This window comes from Lissotriton helveticus, chromosome 2_1, assembly GCF_964261635.1.
Source record: "Lissotriton helveticus chromosome 2_1, aLisHel1.1, whole genome shotgun sequence".
Classification (NCBI taxonomy): Eukaryota; Metazoa; Chordata; class Amphibia; order Caudata; family Salamandridae; genus Lissotriton; species Lissotriton helveticus.
The window spans coordinates 609,596,685-609,620,605 of record NC_136059.1 but is presented as its reverse complement, the minus strand read 5'-3'; positions in this window follow the sequence as shown (position 1 = coordinate 609,620,605).

Below are 23,921 nucleotides of genomic sequence, written 5' to 3'. Positions count from 1 at the left end.
GGGACAAGAATGTTGGTTCCGGATCTTGATTGTCATGGAACAGTGGTGAAAAACAAAAACATTTGATATCAAAGATCTTTTGGCTATTTTACAGGACTTAAAAGAACTAAGAACGAAACAAAGCAACGTGTTCCTGAAATCAACCACAACTGGGGAAAAAGCAACGTCCCAGCAAGGCTTGTCTGGATCCCAAAGCTTGGTGATCTATTCAGAGAAAAGATCACGGACAAGAAGGAAATTGGGCCTTCTTACAGACAACCAGTACCTGTCCTAGCAATCCACGGATCAAGAACAGTGCTACTGCCGCCCCTTGCTGGTAAAAAGGAGAACAGATTTGTGTCCATCAACCTGATCAAACCACGCTATGTGACCGATACTAAGCAGTAGGCCAAGTGGACTCCGACAATGTAGCAGACGCACTCCTCTAGCTACAATCCAAAGGGTTCAAACGGAGAGACTCATCACCTTTGAAGATTCTACAGTGAGAAAAGAAGGACTAAGCAACAAAGCTATGGAACTTGTTCCTCTTGAGACCCAAATAACAGTTCGTCCTGAAACCCCTGTCTGCAATGAAGTAACAAGTGATCAAGTGGTTCCAGCGATTTCAACAAATCTGGATGCAATTCCAACCATTGACTCATTAACTTTGATACGTTTTCTGAGGATCCCAGCAAACCTGAAACAACACCAGCAAAAAGAACTTTCAAAGAACAAGCAACTGACTTTTTTCATCACCTGGAAAAACGTACTTGGTTTCGCCATGGATTGAACTTTGGATTGTGTTGGGAATATTTTTCTTTCTACTTTGGTTAGCTCCGGTAATAACTCTGGGTATGGTGATAAATGGAAGATATATTCAAATGGACACAGCAAGTAAGAAAGTGAACTTACTTATCCAGCCACACAAAACGTCCCATCGTGAACAAAGAGACTTGTCAGCAGTGAACATCACAGCCGTTCCTATACAGGATGGTATAGATTTGGACAAAACAGAATATGACATTTTTGGCCCGTCGTAGCTCTTGAAGATTCTACACTTATTCAAGATTTCATTAAGTGACTTTATCACCTTTAGTACCTTTTCTGATGATTGGGACTTCGAGACTGTTAATAAAATGATGTCTGATCTAGAAATATCTGCAGTATTCACAAATCATGAATATTTAGAGGGTTCATCAGACTATGAACAAATGTATTGTTACAACCATTATGGTCATCTTTTCGTGCACAAATCTGCAATGCCTAGAAATGTATATTTGTACAACCAGTGGGAACATTGTCCTACACCTCCAAAGGGTAGCTCAAAAACTTTTGCAAAGAAATTTCCATATTTTTACAGGGTTCAAGGTATCCGATGCAGAAACATTTTACTTTAAAAATGTGAACAAAACAGGAATGAAAAGTAAGTTAACAATACAAAACAGATGTATTCTGCAGCCTTTATTGCCCAACTGTCTAGACAGGGTTTCGACCTTTGGAAAGACAACATTGAGACAAAATCTGTCTGGGGTACAAAAGATAGGCAAGTGCAGGGGGTAGAAGCCTTGTTTAGGGCCTGTATCATCCCTGCGCAAATTATGTTTTTTAATGACACTGTCCAACAAACACACCGACCATACCAATACCTACACGTAATAGCACTACACGGGGGTGGTCGACGTACACAATATTTTGCATCACAACAGATCAGATCCAGATTGGAACAAATCGTTGCTCTGGCCCATAGACACAAACAACTGTCAAGATCGATTCCTGAAAAAAACTCAGAGTTTCACTATCAATAGGTCAGGCCCAAGATATGTTCAAAGACAGCATCCTGGGGTAATAACAACATACAGTGTAGGGAAGTTATGCCTTGATTGTCTACAGAAAGCTACACTACAGGATGTGAAATAACAACACTTATCTTTACTTAAAGATGGCGCAGACGGGGGCGCTAGAGGGCGCACAGGCAGAATGGCCGCACTTGCGTGAGGCTCCTGCTGCCTGGATCATTAATCCTTCAATTATCTGCTAAAACCAACTCCTTATCTGTCAGAATTACGATCGAGTGTTGAGAATATATAATTGCAGCAGCGGTGGAACTTTGACGGCTCTACGACCTGGCACGGTGGACCTAGGAGCAGCGGTTCCCTGCCGTGACCCGCGCTGGAAAGTGGCGGAGCAGACTGCGGGGACCGGAAACCTACGCCAGACCGCGGTGCACCACGAGGCGAACAGGCCTCACACGGAGAGATAGCCGAGGAGGCGCCCGCCCTCGGAGTTGCTGCCTCGCAGAAAGTACAGTGCCTTTTCGGATATTTGTGACAACAGCCTGGCACACAAAAGCGACCTACGCGCTGCCTCTGAGGGGACTGTGAGCCGGAGCAGAACATACTTAGATCTGCAGTAAGGAGCTGGGGCTCGGGACAATCCAGCAGGCCTCTATCGACCACATCGGCCGGCTGGGGGGTCGAGAGGGACTGACACAACACGATCAGGATACAAAAGGCTCGACTCTCCCCTCCGCCCCTTCCTGTGATAGTGACCGTGGGCACTTTGGACGCACCGCGTCTCCCACAGCAGTGGTGACCGGGAAGCCCTGTGCTTGCCATACGTGGTCTTGGTGGGTCACAGGGCCCGATTGACTGGGTGACGAGGGGCCCTACAATTGAGACCGGAGCGGTAGCTGAGCCAGCGCAGGGATTAACTGACGCCTATACACGCTACAAAGATAGATCCACGGCTGCTGCGAGACTCAGGCGGCGGAGCAGGGTACAGGCGATGCGGGCGCTTTGACGGCTGTGGGGCCCTGTGGCACGCTGTGGGGCCGGCACGCAGTCCTGGGGCGCCGCAAAATCAGTGCTACCCCACTGGATTCTCCCTTTTGTCTCGGCGAAGATATAGTGCAGGAACGTATTTGTAGTGCATTGGCGGCATATGGGACCATCGGCGCTGCAGGGTGCCGCGCTGCTCACAGGCTCGGGGACAGTGCACGAGGGACAATATTTAACTCGGCTCAAGTGTAGTGCCCTACAACGCTTCAGGTGCCATAGTGCGAAAGCTGTGAGACTAATTAGGTGGACTCCATCCCTGAACGACCACCTTTGAGAGAGGTGAAAGCACGGGTTGTGGACTTTCTGTTCGCCCGACCCAAGTAGCGACCGCGTGGCCCACGTTGCCCCCTCAGATATTCCAGGCTGAAAGACCTGCCTGCAACAACGCTATAGTATCTTGCCGGCCTCTTGTTGCACACTTACCTTCGTCCTCCTATTGATCTGTATAAAGAGAACGTTGCTCTGGTGGAGGTGGTGTGGTTGCCCCTTCTCCCGCCCCGGTGGTACGCCTCTGTGGTCTATCTAACCTGTTTTGAACACTAGTGATACAGACATCCGATCGCACTGCACCGTGCATAGGCCGACGAGCACTTGCCTTAACCGAGTTCCACGAGAACCGCGACCAACATCTGACGCAGCAAGCCCATACAAAAAGCCTAAAATGGGGAAACCGGATAACAAGCAACCTAAGCTGACATTCGAAAGTACAAGCAGCAAGAAAGGACTGCGTCATACGCAGGATGCAGCGTGTACCCAGAGCCCCTCGACAGTTGAGACAAGTCTTGCCTCCTCCGAATCCGCAATACAACAATTGATGTAAGATATGAGGCAGGGGTTTGCTACGATAGTAGACAAAGTGGATCGGATTTCATCCAGAATGGACGCCATAGCACAAAAAATGGATGTACACGAGGAATGCATCACGGAAGCTGAAAGGCGCATATCTGATCACGATTATACGACGGCCTCTCATTCCACGCAACTCTCGAGAATGGACAATGTGCTCAGAGTCATTGCGGCTAAGAACGAGGAGTTGGAAGCCCGCAGCCGCAGGAACAATATTCGCGTGGTAGGTGTGCCGGAATCCACCAACACGGGGCGAATGGAAGACTACGTGGAAAAGATACTGCTAGCTGCAGTTGGAAGTGAAGCATTTTCCAAGCAATTCATTGTTGAGCGAGCACACCGATCGCTTGGACCGCAGCCTAAACCAGGAGCCCCGCCGAGGCCTATAATTGCGAGTCTCCTCAACTACCGTGACCGCGACACTGCACTGAGAGCAGCGCGCACCAACCGCAATCTCTCCTGTGATGGAGTCAGCTTCTCCATTTACCCTGACTTTACACCTGTGGTGCAGGAACAACGGCGGAAATTCCTGGATGTAAAGAAAAAACTCCGTGCTCTACAGATTGACTATGCGTTATTATACCCTGCTAAGTTAAGAGTAACCCACCAAGCAAAGCAACGCTTCTTCACAAATCCACAACAAGTGGAAGACTTTTTGAAAAGCCTGCGTCGTGCAAGATCTGATCACAGAAACAATGAAGACAGAGAGCGTGATGTCGAACAATCGCTACATGAAGACCTGTGATTTCAGGGTCCGATCTCTTTCATGTTAAGCTGTATTATGGATATTGCTCTGGCGGCCTGAGAGGTCGCTGATTGAGGGACGACGCCGCTGCTGTGCGACCATACTATGGACGGATATTGGACTGTTGGTGGTAATGTACTCCAGGCCCCACCCCCCTTCCCCTTGGCTATGCCCATTGGAGGCCGTACGGGATGCTGGGTGTGGTGGAGGGGGGTGGCTTTGCGCTTGCCTCTTGAGAAGCGTGGCTCAGTGGTTAGAGGCGGCAGACCCGGAAGCTGAGATCGACCGTGGACCAGGGTTCGATTCCCCACCTCGGTGGGTCTCGGGCTCAAAATTCCACGGACTCGACAATTCTCGCTCCGGTGCCTACTCGAATCACGGGGTCTCACTCTGCAACTCTGGGCAATAGCTTGCTTAATCTCCACTACGGCCCCTCGCGGCTGGATGCCTGGCTTTCACCTCGTGGACACCCTGCCGGGGTTTCTCACAGGGGAATACCAGGACGGGTTCCCTAAGCAAGCGCCAGGATGCCCTTTGGGTGACAGGTTTGCGCTATATAAGTACACCTACATTTACATTTACATTTACATTTACACATGTTCCCCATAGGGTATACCCCATTGACTGTGTTGCTTAGTTTGCAAATCTTGAGTTGTTTGGATGTTGTGGGGGGTGGAGGGTGGGATGGGGATTCTGGCAAGTTAGGGATGCTTCAGTGGGTGGAGGGTGGAATGATGATCTATTTGTATGACTTGTTATTCGGTAGTGTCACAGGCAGTATTGATGCATATATGACAAGAATGTTTGGCGGTGACTGCTTCAGTATTGGGATAGGTTCCCTTTTAAAAAAAGGAATGGACAGCACCGATGTTTGGGCCCGTATCAAGATGTCTGCATTGGACGTCAGTAGGGAGGGGGGAGGTTCAGCTGTACCTTTCAATAGCCAACTAACGCTCCGGAACGTAGGCCTGTCATGTGATGTATCTGCGGATATCGATGCTGCTAAGGCACTGGTGTTTTTTGTCACTAAAAGGGGTGGAGATTTCAGTTACGGGGCGCGGGAGGGGGGAGTTCGGGAATGTTCTTGTTAACTTGGAAGTAACGACTGTCGAAGAATTGTTAAAACTGGATCCTATGGGATTGCTTGATGAGCATACTAACAGAACGTACATTGAGGTGCATATGGTACGCATTCACACTCCTAATGGGGACACATTGGCATGTACGACTCGGGGAGGCTTGGATTGGTGGGTAGGCACAGCAGTGACACTTAATGCTCTACGTCTACCCTTTGATCGCAGTGTCTGGCTGCTATGGTCTTTACTGACACAATCTACAGTCCTTGAACACAGCCACATGCATGGAAGGTGCTGATTTGAATGTACTGTCGTGGAATGTGAGGGGCCTAGGAGACCCGAGAAAAAGGAGGCAAATCTTATCCTACCTGGATCGCCATTCAATACACATAGCCTTTCTCCAGGAAACCCACTTCGGCCATCGACCAGTTCCCACATTTGCTGGTAGATGGGCGATGTGCACTGCCTTCTCCTCTTACTCGACATATGCGAGAGGCACAGCGATCTTGGTAAAGAGAGGCACACCCTTTGTCTTAGCGGGTACCAAAGTGGATGGACACGGGAGGTATTGTATAATGTGGGGCAGACTGGGAAATATAGCTATCACGTTGGTATGTTGTTATGGCCCCAACACAGATGACCCCCATTTCTTTGCAGACCTATGGGCGGCCATTGTAGGCACGGGTCCACAGCACCTTCTCTGGGGGGTGATTTTAATACTTCACTTCACCCTGTTGTAGATAGATCGCACCTTGCCCCACATCACTTCACTAAAGCTACACTGACATTACTTGAATCTATCAACGAGCATAATCTTCTGGACGCCTGGAGACGTATGCATATGGATGTAAGGGAAGGCACACATTTCACGGCACATGTGCGTTCATGGGCGAGGCTTGATTATATATTCATCTCACCGCAGCTATATGCTGCGCTTACTGAAGCACAGCATCTCCCCAGAACCTACTCTGATCACTCGCCTGTCCGAATCACATTGCGATCAACGGACCTTGGTCCCCCTCCGACTGCTTGGCGTTTACAGCCCACGATGTTGTTAGATAATGCATTTCAGGAAGAGTTGCGGGAGGAGTGCCTAGACTTCTTCAGGCGCAATAAAGATTCTGTAAAAGATGTGGAGACTTTCTGGGACGCCTTTAAGGTCACTCTGAGAGGCATATGTATAGCAAAAGGGTCGGGAATTTTGAAGAGTATAGTGAATCGATTGACGCTTTTGGAGGACAAACTTAAGACCCTTGAGAATGTTCTAATTGACAATCCTGACAATGCCACCCTTTCCAGCATACGCGACACACTGACCGAATATACAGATGAGGCCATTAGGGAAAGCAAATTTAGGGGCAAATATTGGACGGCTCGTCGATTTGGTGAGGGTGAGGGGCCGGGAAAGGCGCGAGCTGCGACTATAAAACTAATGAGGCCCTCTAATGTAATATTGGAACTAGAACACTCAGAGGGACTGATATATAGGGACACTATACAGATTCTTAATGCATTTGTGAACCACTACAGCGCTCTATTTACGTCCACTAGAACGGACAGGCTAAATTTGCAGGATTACCTTGCTGATGTATCCCTAGCATGGCTAAGTGATGCACAAAGAGCATTCCTGAATGCCCCATTTGAGCTTGATGAGGTGAGGGACGCTATCATGCACATGCAATCAGGGAAGGCTACGGGACTTGATGGAATCCCAATAGAATTCTATAAAACATACATTGATTTTATGGCTCCGGTATTGAGGGAGGTATATGAAGATGCCCTGGAAGTTGGCCACTTACCCCCATCCATGCGCTTCGCCCTAATCACCTCATTGTTGAAACTAGGTAAACCGGCAAATAAATGTGATTTTTATCGACCATTCTCATTGCTTAACTGCAATGTGAAAATTCTGGCTAAATTGATTGCTACACTATCAGTCTCCTGCTCCCTAACCTGATCTTACCAGACCAATCGGGCTTCGTGTCTGGCAGGGCAACGTCCCATAATTTGCTGACCTTTTTCTCGATCCTGAACACTGTCTCTGAAGATCTCCAATGGCGACTATTTTCCTTGACGCCACCAAGGCGTTTAACACCTTGGAGTGGGATTATGTGTTTCAAGTGATGGAACGCATGGGATTTCCGGCCCTATTCCTCTCATGGATCAAGCTACTATATGAAGCTCCAGAGGCTAGGGTGCTCATCAATGGTAAACTCTCCGCGGCATTCCCTATCACCAGAGGTACCAGGCAGGGATGCCCCCTATCGCCGCTGTTGTTTGCTATAGCAACTGAACCACTTGCGGCAAGACTGAGACAGCAACACAACGACAAGGCGCTGAGGTGTTTTCAACGACAAATACTTATATCTCTGTACGCAGACGATATTACTTTATATATATGGGACCCCAGTGATAATTTAAACCCGATTCTTCGTGAATTTGTGCGTTTTGGTAGACTTTCCGGAGTTCAGATCAACTGGGGCAAGTCTTGTATATTTCCTCTCACGGCCTCTACGAAGCAGTTTCCGCTAGATTATCCTATTGCTTGGTGTGAGGGCGATTTCAAGTACCTAGGTATCCACATAGACAAGAACCGAGACGAATTGATGAGGGCCAATTATGGTACGACAATGAATCGCATCACAGATAATATATCCCGGTGGATCACATTACCCCTTTCCATGGCGGGTAGGACTTCATCGATCAAAATGGTGATCTTGCCTCAATTGTTATATTTATTTCTCAATATTCCTTACTACCCAGGCCGATATTTTTTTTCACAACTTAGAACGGAACTTATCAGGTTAGTGTGGGGCGGGAAATCACCTTGGTTCCAGTGGGATATCCTCATTAAACCATATAGTAAAGGAGGATTTGGCATTCCTGATTTTGAGCTATATTATCAAGCTGCGCAGGCTCATTATGCCTTTTACTGGGTGAAACAACCTCGATATATGCCTCAGTTAGCGGCAGAACACTGGCTGGCTCATCCAATACCTATCGAAGGTGCAATGTATACTTTGGTCACCGGCAGAGATAAAACGGCTACACCGGTGCTGAGCACAGTAACGGCATGGACCCAATTGACTCGCAAATTGGAAATAGGCATGGTGTACGCACCGCTCTTGCCCCTTGCCTATCACCCTACTACAAGAGGCAGGATTTCGTAAGCTACTTCATAAAACTAATGTCAAGACGTGGGGTGACCTATATCATAATGGAACATTCCGTTCCATAGAGCATTTCGGTGAAGGTGTACAACTGACCCTACTCGATGTCTTTCTCTACATTAGACTCAAGCAAGGACTTAAGGCCCTTACACCCGAATTTCTGAAGGAACCCCTTATTGTTGCCCCCCTGCAGCGCATGCTCAAGACGATATCCCTAGCAAATTAGTCTCAACTATCTATAGATCGGTCCACTCATTGATGGACACCCCGCGATTACCGGCTAGGGCTAAATGGGACCAAGAACTGGAGACCCCACTGTCGGACGGGCAGTGGGAGTTCTGCCTTCGGCAGACTGAACGCATCTCCTCTAGCAGCAGATTCAGAATTATTCATGATAAATTTGTGCATAGACTTTATTGCACTCCGGCCCGGATGTATCGCTTCAAACTTCGCTCTACCGATAATTGTGATAGATGTTATGCCCCAGGTGCGGATTTTCTCCACTTGGCGTGGGCGTGTGGTGCTGTTCAGAGGTATCTGTGTCAGGTGTTTGCCGCCCTCTCAACAATGATAGATTTGACAATTGACCTGTCCCCTATCATGGCACTTTTGGGATACGTAGAATCTGTACAAGCAACACACCGCAAATTTATTGCACTTGCCTTCCTAATGGCCAAGAGGCGAGTGGCATGCAGATGGGGCAGGGGGAGGGCTTAAAATTCAAGGACTGTCTACGTGGGATTGGTGTCAGTACAACGCGTTGTATTACAACGCATTCCGTTACAACGCAGATTTTACAACGCGGGATCCATTACAACGGATGTCATTACAATGCATGGCATTACATCGCAGATGCTATTACAACGCATGGCATTACATCGTAAGTATAGGTAAGTTGAATTTTTTGTTAAAAATGTTATTTAGTTTATTGTAAATAATTTTTTTTAAATAATTTAATTAAAAGACATTTAAAAATTGTCATTAATTTAATTTAATAGAATAATATCTATTTAATAAATGTAAATATAATAAAAATTGTAATTAATTTAATTTAATTAAAAAAAGTAATTAGTTTAATGTACATATTTTTTATAATGAAATTAAATTAAATTAATAATATTAATTTATTTAATTTAATTAATTTAATAAAAAACTAAAAACTAAAAACTAAAAACACCCCTGTACCCCAAAACACAAACCCTACCCTAAAACCTAAAAACACCCTTGTACCCCAAAACCCAAACCCTGCCCTAAAACCTAAAAACACCCCTGTACCCCAAAACCCAAACCCTACCCTGAAACCTAAAAACACCCCTGTACCCCAAAACCCAAACCCTGCCCTAAAACCTAAAAACACCCCTGTATCCCAAAACCCAAACCCTGCCCTAAAACCTAAAAACACTCCTGTACCCCAAAACCCAAACCATGCCCTAAAACCTAAAAACACCCCTGTACCCCAAAACCCAAACCCTACCCTAAAACCTAAAAACACCCCTGTACCCCAAAACCCAAACCCTGCCCTAAAACCTAAAAGCACCCCTGTACCCCAAAACCCAAACCCTGCCCTAAAACCTAAAAGCACCCCTGTACCCCAAAACCCAAACCCTGCCCTAAAACCTAAAAACACCCCTGTACCCCAAAACCCAAACCCTGCCCTAAAACCTAAAAACACCCCTGTACCCTAAAACCCAAACCCTGCCCTAAAACCTAAAAACACCCCTGTACCCCAAAACCCAAACCCTACCCTAAAACCTAAAAACACCCCTGTACCCCAAAACCCAAACCCTACCCTAAAACCTAAAAACACCCCTGTACCCCAAAACCCAAACCCTGCCCTAAAACCTATAAATACCCAAACACCCCAAAACATATACCTCAGTACCCCAAAACATATACTCCTATACTCATACTTATTTAAAAAATCACTTAAATTAATATATTTAATTTATAATATTTAAAAACAAAAATAAATATTTTTTTTTATAATTAATAATAATTAAATCAATTAAATAATATTAAATGAAATAAAAAAAAAATTAAATACTTACCAATACTTACGATGTAATAGTATGCGTTGTAATAGCATCTGCGATGTAATGCCATGCATTGTAATGACATCCGATGTAATGGATCCCGCGTTGTAAAATCTGCGTTGTAACGGAATGCTACGTAAAAGTTGCGTTGTAGGTGTAACATACCGTCTACGTGACCTCACATATTGTCAGGAGCAGATTACCACGTACTCGGAGCTATTGTCAATAACCTCACGACCTGCTGATATCTGGGGCCCGCTCAAATGTTATCTGAGTAGAAGGGATGATGACAAAGGGGATGAGATACATACTTAGATGCACATCCGCCCATTTGCTGTGACACAACTATGTACACATCAAAACCACCCCCATTATTTCGATGCACTCGCGACATCAGAGACACAGTGACATACTATGTGTGGGTTTCGAGGGAGCGGTGTTGGAATTAGATGCTCCTATGCCTTCCGATCTGACTATATGAAGTCGTGGAGCGCACTGTGGTATTAACACATCATTGTAACTGATAATTTACTGAACTGATTTATGCTCTTTAATGAGATCGGACACGACAGAAGGGTGTGACTGCGATGTGGCTTTGGCCGGGAGGGTTGGGACCAGCTGGCATGATGCTGCACTGGGATGATAGATGTGTCTAGACTCATAGTCCCTGCCTCTGTACATGCCCTTATCATTGCTGTATATGATATGCACTGTGTATTCGTAACTGCACCTCTTGTTTGATGTACTGTCTCTTGAAATCTCAAAATAAAGGTTTAAAAAAAATAATAAAAAAAAGATGGCGCAGACCTTAGGGAATACTTGCTAGGACCAAGAGAACCGAGTCAAAAACATTTTATATATGCCAGTATCTATCCTGCATATAACGAGAAAATTGAAGATTACCCAAGCAGAGAATACGGAACGAATACAAGAAATTGATCTTATTAATTTAGAGAAATCTCTCTCTGTAGTAGACAATGGGTTAACAACTCTGTCATCCAGGATATATTCATTGGACAGCATTGTGTCTTCAGCCATAGACATCATGGAACAAGACTTGGTCATGTTGCAACATGGTCAGTCTCAATTACGTTCTCTCATGCTATTAGGCTGGACGCTACAAAACCTGCATGCAGGCTATGTGCCTTTGCGGTTAATCAACACTAAGTCACTCTTTTCAGAATTCAATCTCACTGATAAACAGATCAAACTGGCACACAGTGGAGCAGACTATACAGTGCTGAGCATTGAAAAACTGGAAAAATTACCATTCACGGTAGCAGAAAAACTAGCTACTGAGTGGATAATACATGGTAAAATCACTCTGCCTGTTACAATTTTCCATTTTCAGTATTGCCTAAAAAATATACCAGCAGGCAAACATGAAAGGTTGGGTAAAGAATACATCAAGACATCCTGGAATTTACCATACACACACAGATGTTGGAGTGGGGGGCGCGAAGTGTTTCTTAGCCGCACTGTGAAAACGCACTAAGCGGTTCTCTCCTTTGTCAGGGTATTAATTTACATGGTGCCTGCGATGGTTCCACTACCAACTTATCCTGTCACCTGCAAGGCTCACCAGCTGCAGTGATTGATCCAATTTTTGGACAACTTTCAAATGGAAGTTACCTCATAGTGAACGATCCCAGCTGCTGTGGCATGTTGCCAGGTATCCCATATCTAGTGACTGTTACATCCAGGGTCCCTTGCTGTATGCAAGTATTGTTTCCACAAACCAAGACAGCCAGGGAGTCGCCTTTATGGCCTTCACTGAACATCTATTCTTTTGCAACAAACTGCCACTGACCTCGGCCAAAGAAACCTATGATCTACAAGTCGCAAGGACTTCTGCCGAGATAGTAAGTAGACGAATGTTTAGGATTTAGTAATGTCGCTCATATGAAAGTGGAGTGGGTGTTGTGTGCTGATTTAGATACCATATATAGATTTCCTGAATTATGCCCTCATGTAGGTACAATTCATATTGCCCTTATTTTTTTTTTGATAAGCAAATTTTCATTGATTTTAAAACATAAAAACAAGTCAGCCAATGCACGTAAATCACAGATATAAGTTCATTCACACCATCACTATACCCCCAATCACGATCCCCATAAAAAGACCTAGTCGAAACTCGTGTCCAGTTAATCCGGACCCTCCACAGCCCCCAGCCATTTCCCCCACACTCTACGATAGTTCTTAACACGCTCCTTAGCTTTATACATGACTTTTTCTTGGGTCGCACACCAGTCCACCCCTCCTTGCCACCTCTCCAGGGTAGGACGATCAGGGCTTATCCAGGCCGCAGTAATGTCCCGCTTGGCCACCATCATAGCTATGTAGTAAAACCACTAATCATTCCTGGACCCATTCAGTCCATCAGTGATTCCCAGCAAGGAGTGACGTGGATCGTGAGGAACCTCCCAGCCCAATACCTCTGTTAGCTCCACTTCAATGGATCCCCAGAACTGCTCCAAGCGAGAGCATAACCAAACCATATGGAGGAAGTCGACCGGGGCATGCTTACATCTGGTACACGCCGCATCTGGCGAAAACCTGCTCGCTGTAGTCGCAGGGGAATGAGGTACGCAGAGTGTAAGTGATATAACTGAATCAGCTTGAGTTTGGGGGAGACAGTGACTATTCCGGAGGGTCATAAGGGCATCGCGCCAGTCTACATCATCAAGAGGGCCCACCCGGTCCACCGATTGGTCCCTCAACTTGTCCAGAGATGTGGGAGTGTTATTAACTGGGGTGCGGTAGATTCGGGAGACCCCTCCCTACCCAAGTCTCCCAGCAGAGTCTGAGCCTCGGTGGGGCTGTATTCGGGGAGCCTCGTGTCACCCGCGATGTGTTTGAGGAGGTCATGTCTCAACTGCAGATATTTATAGAGCTGGGATGAGTGTAGGGAGTATCGAGTTTGGAGCTCCTGGAAGGACAATATCTGACCCCTTACCCACACATCCCCTAGCTGGGAGATACCAATAAGGTCCCAAGTTTTAAATCCTCGCAAACCAATAACCTCCCAAAGCCAAGCCCTCGGCCAAAGGGGAGTACACTGGGTTAGCTTCCCCAACCACCCCGTGTGTTGGAGCGAGGCCCGCCAAGCCAGCAACACCGAGTTTGTCACATAAGGTAGTGAGTTCGGAACGGGCTCCCCATATAGCATGTCTTGGATGTCTGTAATCCCCAATTCGTTCAATTCGAGCCTATAGGCTGGGTCTGACCAACCACCATTAAACCAATCATGGACCACCAATAGGCGTACCGCCAGAAAATACAAATTCAGGTGCGTCATCCCGATGCCGCCGTCATAAGAGGGAATCTGACAAGCAGACAGAGCCACCCGGGCCCGTCCTTCACTCCAGAGAAACTTAGTAATTAGACTGTCCAGCTCCTTAAACCAGGCCCTAGAAAACCAGAAGGGGGTATTCTGTAGGATGTAAAGGAACCTGGGGAAGATCATCATTTTAAACAGGGCCAAGGTTCAGAGGCAGCGTTTTCCATTTGAGGAGATCCTCCTTGGCCTTCTTAATCAAGGGTATCACGTTGAGGGACCAGCCCATCCTCTGCCCACTGCTTCCTTAAATAAGTTTGCTAGGTGGGGCACTAGAGTGCCTTGGTAGGCCGCATAGTATTCCTGCGGCAGGCCATCTGGACCCTGGTTCTTACCCGGGGAGACCGGAGTGATCGCCTCCTCAAATTCTTTCAGGGAGATGGAAGCTCTAGATCCCTCTGGGTCGCCGACTCCAGCATAGGAACGCGCACCCTGCCCCGGTCAAGGAGAGCAGCAACGGTCAGCTCAGGGGCTTGTGCGGTAAACACCTTCCGGTAGTACGCAGCAAAGGTATTTGCCATTGCCGTGGGAGCACGGTGTACCATTCCGACTGTCGACCACCTCCGTGATGATACGGTTTGCCTTGGGATATTTGGCAAGCCTGTGTAAGATAGTACCGTTGTTGTCTCCCCAGCCATAAACTCTTGCCACCTCCAGAGGAGCTTGGCAGCATCCAGGGACAATTGCTTAATATCATCCCGAATAAGGGCCAATTGCTGAGTCTGAGCGGCATCCTCTGACGTGGATAGGAGCTGTTCCAAGCGAAGCGCCTACGCTTCCTTGGCAGAGATCTCCTGCAGCTGTGCTTGCCTCTGAATTTTACGCTGCCGCTTTGCGAAACCTCTGATGGTCGCCTTCCCCGCCTCCCACAGAGTACCCGGGGATGCCACCGAACCCTCATTGGAATCAAAGTATCGCGTAAGCTCTTTCCCTATCTCTTTCTTGACATCTTTGTCTTGGAGAAACCAGGCATTCATCCTCCATATTTGATGGACCGCAGGATGGGGGTCCCCCGAACTAAGGAGTATCGGGGAGTGGTCAGAAATTACTCTAGAGAGGATACGGACATCGGCAATCAGTGAACAATCGGGCGCGGGGACCAAGATCGCATCTATGCGCGCTTGGGTGTGGTGGGCCACGGATGTGTGCGTGAATTGGATGATGCGTGGGTGCCAAATGCGCCACGCATCACAGAGCCCCAGAGACTCAGACCATTTCCGCAGTTGTTTTGCACTCACCGCCCGAGCAGTCGAAGGGATTCCTGATGTGTCGAGGGCAGGGGCTAAGACTGCATTGAAGTCTCCCGCAATGACCATGTTGCCTGCGGGCATGTCGTGGAGCAAAGAATCTGTGTGTGCCAAGGTGGGCGCAAGCAAGGAGGTAGGAGCATATATTGACATAAGAGTGAGGGGTGTACCAGGAAGCGACTCACAAACTGTCACAAATGAACCTTGGGGGTCATGCACAACTTGGGAGAGGACAAAGGGCAATGTACGCCTTAGGAGAATTGCAACCCCTCGCGAGCCCCTGGAAAAGCCAGAGTGCCATACCCTGTCGTAGCCATAACGAGCCAAGAAGGGGCAGCAGTTACCGAGAAGGTGTATTTCTTGAAGCATGAGGATGTCTATGTGGAGGTGCTGCGTGTACCTTAAAACCACTATAAGTTTGTGGCGGTCCAGCAGACCGTTTACATTCCACGACAACACGTGGAGAGATCCCATTGGGGAGGTGTTATCTGTCATGGTAGACTGCTCTTGGTCTAAGCGGAGCGTGTGGCTTGGAGTGTACAGTCGTGCCTGGGAGCCTAAGGTGATGCACGTGATCGTTGACTGCGGGGACACACCCACCCCTCCGACCGGTAAGTTGTGGCATTCCGTGATAGCTGAAACTAAAACCAATGCAAAACAGACAACATACAGGGAAAAACAATCTCAAACCCCCCTCATCCCCACCACCCACCCTGTCGACCCCCCTAGCAAACAGCACCCAGTACACAGGGTGAGGAACCAAACTACAATGCTTGGAAATGGGGAAGCGTGGAGGACCCTTCCTCGTGAGGGGATGCGTGATTACAAAGACCATCCAGTAACTAGGAATAAATCATAAACACTGCACCGTCTCTGGCCGCGGAGCAAGGCCCGGCGGGCAGAGACCAGTTCAGGCAGGGTTCCTCAACAGCATCAGGCTACTGGAGAGGTCTGTGTCTGGAAGATCAGTCACGGAGGGCTGGGACGCACCTCCACCGTCATCCAGTCGGCCAGAGGAACCTGAACGCCTCCCCCCCGATGCTCCTTCCTCAGCCCGGGGAGGCTGTTGTGAGTGACCCGGTGGAGAGTCCGAGCGGACCCTCCTCCGATCACGGCGCCTTTGGGGAGGCTGAGGAGCGGAGTGGCCCGGCCCAACCCTGCTTCCCTTTCCCCTCCATGGCGCTTCTCTGTTGCCCAGGTCCAGGCCTCCGTTGGGCTGTCGAAGAACAATGTCTTTTTCTCAAATACCACCCTCAGACGAGCTGGAAAGAGGAGCCGGTACTGAATGTTAAGTGCCCTCAACTTTTGTTTGACCTCCCCGAATGAGTGCCTTTGGCCCTGGACTTCACGGGTGCAATCTGGAAAAATCATAATAGCACAATTCTCATGGAGAAGCTGAGGCTGTTTGCAGGCTTCAGACAGGATAATGTCACGGTCTTTGAAATTAAGAATCCACATGATAATAGGGCGGGGGGAGCGCCCGGCAGTGGCCTGGGGGCCAGGGACCAGTGAGCCCGCTCGATCACGAACCAAGGGGACACAGCTCCTTCAGGGACCCACGATTTCAGCCACCTCTCCAGGAATTCCACCGTACTGCCCTGCTCCGCCCCTTCTGGAAAGCCCACCAGGCGGAGGTTATTGCGTCCTCTGCCCGACAATGCAACTCTTGAGTGTGGGACTGAAGACGGGCCACCTGCCCCTTAAGTTGCTGCACGTTATTCTCCACAGTGGAGATCCTGGACTCAGCCTCTTTAATCCGGGCGTTTGTGTTGCGAAGATCTTGCCTAATGGGAGTCATATCTACCCTTACTTCCCCGATTTTGCCCTCCACTGAGGTCTGGGATGTGTGGATGGCCTGGAGGATGGCAGCCAGTTCTGCGAAGAGAGGAGCCGCCTGTCCGCCCCCCCCCAAGAAGCCCCTCCCTCTGGGATGGTGAAGTGATCCATTTTGGTTTGGTTGACAGGGATTTTCGTGGATTTGTCCGATCTGCCCATGTTCTACCCTCAGTGGGGACCAGACGCTCAAGATCCCCCCAGTCAGACTCCGTTCCTGACCACACCCAACGTCCACAGAGACAATCCCAGCTCCGGGACTGAAGGGACAGCTGATCACAGAAGCGCAGCACCAAGCAGGGCCATGCCCGGGAGGGAGAGACCCAGCCAGGTAAGTCCGCAGGGCACAGGAGAAGCGCTGGGAGTGGGGGAGAGGGGGAGGAGATGGGGCAAAAGGAAGTAAGCCGCATTGACCATTGCTCCCACTCACCCGCCTGCTGCTCGACCGACGGCCCAGTCCTCCACCCCAACCCTGATGCCGCAGCTCCCCCCCCTCATTACCACCACTCCAAGGCGATGAAGCTTGCCGGGGCCCAGGCCCCACGTCCAACATGAGCAGGCGTTGATCAGCAGGCCTCACCACCTGCCTTCCTCAGATCCTTCTCCTCCAGAGATATCGTTCAGGCCCAGGGGTTGATGGGAGGGGGGCCCCCTCCCCCAATGGCCGTCCAGGGCAGTGGTGGTGTCTCCGCGTGGCTGTCCACACCCCCAGCAGAGGCCACAGCAGGCAGGGACCAAAATGCAGGAAGCAGTCCACCTAGGCCCCAGCAAGCAACAGCCCAGCACAGCTGCCTCCAAGCCCCAGCAGGGGGCCTGCGGCACCCAGGGCCTCCAGCCTAGGCCCCAGGGGGCCACCTAAAGCAGACCACAAGTCCCCGGACTTCTTTTCAGTGGGGCACCTCTGCGCTGCAAACCCGCAGACCAGGGCAGCAGGGCCCACCGCCGCCACTCGCAGAAACCTCGGGCAGAGGCCCACAGCGCCAGGTACCTCAGCTCGGCGGACAGGGCAGCACCGAAAATTCCCACTCACAGAGGGGCACACCATACTCACAGCAGACGTCGCAGGGCCTCAGGCCTGCAGGCCTCCGAGGTCAATGTTCCGGGGAGTCACCACACCTGGACCTCGGCGCCCGTCCGGGGGGCCGGAGAAGCAACAGTCACCAATCCGCGGCGGAACGAAGCCTCCGTGGAATCCCCTCTTTGAAACCAGTGTCGGAGTCAGGCTTGCAGCATGGCAGCAGTAATCCCCCACTAGGCAGCGCTGCAGGCACTCAGTGGGAGAACACTTCTGGGTTTATCTCTGTGACCAGTGCGTGCTTGCCTCCAGGCCAGGCACAATCCTCAGTGTGCAACAGGCACTCAGGAAAGCGGCCGCAAATCAAGCAGGGCCCCTGTCGGTGGCAATTGAGGTCCTGCCGGGCGGCGTGGGAGGCGGACTCGAAGGAGGAAGGCACCTGCCCTCACCACTACCGCCCACCCTACAATCAAGGCCACCGCCTGGCCAGGCCTCTGGACGGGGTCCAGGCCACAACCCCAGCAGCCCCCAGAAGCCACCATTGGGCAGGGCACCCGCCTCTCCCATCTGTCAACCACAGGCTTCGCTCAACAGACCTCAGTCACAGCAGGCATCGCAGTGCGAGATCCGCCCCAGGAGATGCCACAGGCAGGATCCCGCGCCTCTCTTTGCGCCCTTCGCCCAGCCAGGCACACACCACCGGAGGAGGGAGTAAACACAGTGCCTCTAGCGCTGCCCGGGACAGCGGAATCGCTGCACAGCAGGCACCTCAGGAGGAGATCTGAGCCGGAGGACCGGCCGAGGAGGCGGAAGGCAGAGCCACCATCTTGGGGATGCAGTGAGGCCAAGGTCTCTGCAGGGGCCTCACGTGGTGCCCGGGCACCACACAGACCACCACTGAAGGAGGCACAGGACTCAGGACAGACAGGTAAGTGGCATGGGATGGTAGGCGCTCCCCGATGGCAACAGATGCAAGAGAGGATGACGGAGGGGTCCGGAGCACTACGAAAGTGCGACCGCCATCTTGACACTCTTGGTCACGCCCCACATTGCCCTTATTTAGGCATAGGAATCCAGCCCTTATTTAGGCATTGCTCATACTAACCAAATACTGGCATGGTCAACTACATCCGTTCATCTTTGTCACAACGAGTTCTTGGAAAACCAGACTCTTAAGTCTTTAGGACTTCCCCTTGCCTGGATATTAATTTCTCCAAGAACTCATTTATTACACCTGAACATCTATTCCTTAGGGGTTCATTCATGACGTTCTTATGCCCGACTTGTACGTCAAAACTGGCATTCCTAAATACCTTCAAGGTATAAATATACCTTCACTTGCCATGGCAAACCACAGTGCGGTTCGACTACCTACTTGCACGATGCGGCTCGCCACAGCAAGTTCGGAAGGAAGTCAAGTCCCCAACGGACGCACTGACCAGACGCTGTCATCCTCCTCGCAGAGAATCCAGCTCCAGTGTTTCTGACACCCCTTGCGAGTCCTGTAAAGAGATACCAACCTCTCTCCTTCTAAGGTATCGAGCAGACTAGAAGCTAGAGAAACTTTTGGCAACTCTTGGCAAAACTAAACTAGACTATATCTAAGCAGCACCTACTTCTTCCCTCGTACTACACTTGGGTTAGGTACACTGGGGTAGTATTATTTTAGAAGCACCAGTTGAGTATTTTAGCCTGTGTTATTTATGTATGTATTTTTATATATGTCACAGCTACAGACCATGCTATTACAGTATTATTTTATCTTACTGCTAACGCTGTACGTATTATACTTCGCATTCTGTCTTACAATTGTAGCAGTTCATATCTCTTGCATGAGAAATAAGACTGTTCAATCAGGGGCGTGGCCAGGCATCGAGTCAAGGTGACCGCGTAAAGCATAGCTCCGCGACCGACCCCATCCACACGTCTATCCTGTTTATAAATCAGACCCGTCTGACTGTAGTCCCGCATGTCGGAAAGGCAGCGGCCGCGAACCCGCCTGCCCTGGTGTGCCTCCGATGCCGGACACCGTAGTTATGGCCATTGATGAAGTGAAGCCTACCACAGAGCTCACGCCGGAACCCACAGTGCGGCAGAAGGCCAGGGACGAGACCCGAACGATTGGGTGCCTTCGCGCGGTGGCACCCCGTCTAGTGAGCACCTCTACTGGAGAGTGGAGGACCTCTTCCCCGCTTGAGGATTGGAGCCCGGTCACCCCAGCAGCGGATGGCGACTAAATATATGAGCCCGGTGAGACGAGAGAAGACCCACAGTTAGCGCCGGACCCGCGCTTGAAGGTCTGCAAAGGGCGCCATTGCATCTCTGAGTCCTGTTGTGCCCTGACCTCCTCCCGACATTGTACGCGGTGATCGGTGACCTTGCCAACTGAACGCGGCCTCCCGGTGACCCCTACTACGTTGGCATTGCGCCCCCCTGTGCCCCGGTATTTCAGAGGGTGCGGAGGCGGGGCATTGGGCCTCCTACATCATTACTGGAGACGAGGAAGGATCCACCACGAGAGAAGGGAGAAGGCCCACAGCCTGGCACAGGAAGCATTGCCAGCATAGGGACCCGATAAGACCGGGGTAGTTCCTGGCGCCGACATTGCTCTTCCGGCCGGTGCAGGGGCAGATATCCCCCCAGCAGGAGGCAGACCTAGAGTGGGCCCATTGAATACCCGCAACTGCGTATTGGCATTCTCATCAATCCATCAACCCTCAGCGTGCAATCAGTGGCAGTTTGGCCACTCGGCCTGGATGCCCTCAGACCGGCAGGAAGTGGACAGTAAGTCACACAATGGAACACAACAAGAACACAGGGGCTCGTGGGTTGAAGGCAACACAAACCAACAAACTGGACCAATATACTGTGTCCAAAGAAGTGCAACAGTCGCAGCCCAGTGGGGCTTGGGTGAGGAGGAACATGAGATATCACTGAAGGACGTTATGGAAGCCATCACCGATGTCAAGACCTCACTGGACACAATGGCGATCGATGTGAACCTCATCAGGGCTGACTTGGCGAAACGGAATGAGAAGGTCACGCAGGTAGAACTCACCACCACTAGTCTCGTTGGTGATGTTACGCAGCTTCTGGGCTCAGCCCTCCGGTACGAAAATGCAGAAATGTCCTTTTTTCCGGACTTCACGCAGAGGGTACAACGGCAGAGGAGGTCGTTCCTATCAGTGAAACACGACCTCAGGGAGCAAGGTCTGAAGTACTCCATGTTGTTCCCAGCGCGTCTTCGGATTGAGGCGGAGGAGAGAGCGTGGTTCTTCGAACATCCTGAAGCCACAGCAGAATGGATCTAACGTCGCGGAATGAGGAGCTCAAACGATCATGGCGGCAGAGAGAATGCGGACAGTCGACCGCCCTGAGATGGTGACCTGTTTGATGGCGGAATTTGAACTGAGTAAATGGGGCTTGGAATGGGGTGGGCCTGGGAGGGGGGGGTTCTTATTTTGTTTTGTTGGGGATCGTGGACTCAATTGGACCTGGGGTATTTACTTTCATAGGGTTGTACATTTGACCTGACAGAGGATGGGAAGCGGAGCGCCTTAATTCCCCCCTTTACTCTTTTCTATCTTGAACTTTTTTCTAGGGGCGACAGGCACTATGCAAGTTTTCGATGGGCAGTTCAAGGCCCAGAGTGCAGGGCAGCGAGGCGCGGGGTTGTTGGAAGGGGGTGTTTTGTTATGTTTTTGTGGCATTTATTGCATCTGCGACTTCTATTGCAATTTTAGTAGGGGAAGTAGAAACATGTAATGCACTTTCTGTAAAGGAAATGGAGAATTTTATAATTAACTATGGCAACACGGTGAAATTAAATTGTTAAGCTGGAATGTCAACGCGCTGGGGCACAAGATAAAACGTAGTGCGGTCTTCCAATAGAAAAAGCACCAGGCCCCTGACTTTATCCTACTTCAGGAAACTCATCTTATTGGTAAGGCATGCAAGGCACTGCACAGAGGGGGTTATGTAATGTTGGCTCATGCAGGGTTCACCACGGGCTCCCGAGGAATAGGCATTATTATAAAGAAGTCCTTCCCCCTTGTAGTGCAGGGGACCTGGACAGACGACGGGGGCGATATATTGGGATGTTAGGCGCTTAGGAGGGACACCCAATTACTCTTTTGTTGGTTTATGTGCCCCCGGGCCTCCAAGCCGTCACCTTTAGGGACCTAGGAACACTACTATTGGACATCCCAGAGGGTCTGTTACTATTGGGGGGAGACTTAAATTAATTTGTTTCGGGTACTTTAGACTGTCATCCGCCAACAGGTGGGAGTCCGTGGGACGAGTGGCCCCCATTAACCCGCTGTATCTTCGAGATCCCCACATCCCTAAAGAACTGTTTGTGGCCATGGACAACTACTTTATTGATAATGAGGGCTCAGTAGAATCCTCGCAGACACTATGGGAGGCCTGCAAGATGGTGATTCGGGGTCAGGCCCTCTCTTTGAACCCCGGAGGTAGATGGAGGCCATGGAGGCAGAGGTCAGACTTGGAATCAGATGTCACACCCGACAGACTCCACCATCTCAAACTCAAACAGCAGGACTAAAGGGTGTTGGCGACTGGTTAGGCTAAATCCCTGGGGAGAGCAGCACAGGGACGGTTGTATGAGGTAGGTGACAAAACCCGGACATGGTTGGATAAGAAGGATTGGGCAAGCCGATTAGTGCCAGAGCTCCATGGGCAAGAGGGTAGGGTATACACCCGTTACAACGGATCTTTTACTCCGCAGACCCATTACAACGCGACCATTACTCCGCATACCATTACAACGCATTGCGCTGGGGGGCGCTCTAGGATAGGTAATAAGTATAATTTACTATCCAACACCTTCCCTAGGGTCCACGGGGACTGGAGTTAGAATAGTAAATTATACTTACCACTATCCAGCGCCCCAAGGCGCTATGCGTTGTAACGGTATGCGGAGTAAAAGTCGCGTTGTAATGGTCTGCGGAGTAAAAGTATGCGTTATAACGTCATACATCCAGAGGGTAGGTCTCTTATGGATCCACAAGACATTGTGGACCTGTTTGCGGACCATTTTGACACCGTCTACTCTTCAGCTGCTCCCTTCTCTAAAGAAGACTCCCATCAAATGTTAGCTGACATAGCACTGCCCAGGCTGTCGGTGGACAACCATGATTTCTTGGAGAGTAACATATCCAACGACAAAATAGCAACAGCAAACAGATCCCTTACATCAGGCAAGGCCTCTGGCCCTAATGGTTTGCCGATCAAACTTTACAAACTCAAACCAGATAGATTGGCACCATACCTAAAGGCTATGTACGAAGACTCTAGGGATATAGGGCTCCTGCCTCTAAACCAAAGGACGGCCACCATTGTTACAATTCATTAGGAGGGGAAGCCTAAAACTGATTGCAGGTCATACAGGCCGATTTCCTTATTGAACGCAGAATCCAAGATTCTGGCTAAACTATTGGCCAACCGGCTTTTAACGATGGCCGAGGCCCTAGTTCATCCGGACCAGTCTGTTTTTTTTCCGCATCGTAACACTGCGCTTAACTTGCGCCGGGTACATGGCGTGTTGGGCAGAGCAGCCTCTGTCCCGGAACCGGCTGTCATAGTCTCCCTAGATGGCGCCATGGCATTTGACACCATTGAATGGCCATATTTGTGGGCTGTGTTGGAGAAAATGGAATTTGGCCCGAAATATATACAATGGGTGCAACTATTATATTCTAAGCCTTTAGCCCAAGTTGTGGTTAACATTAAAAAGTTAGCCACTTTTGAGTGGGGTCGGGGGACCAGGCAGGGATGTCCA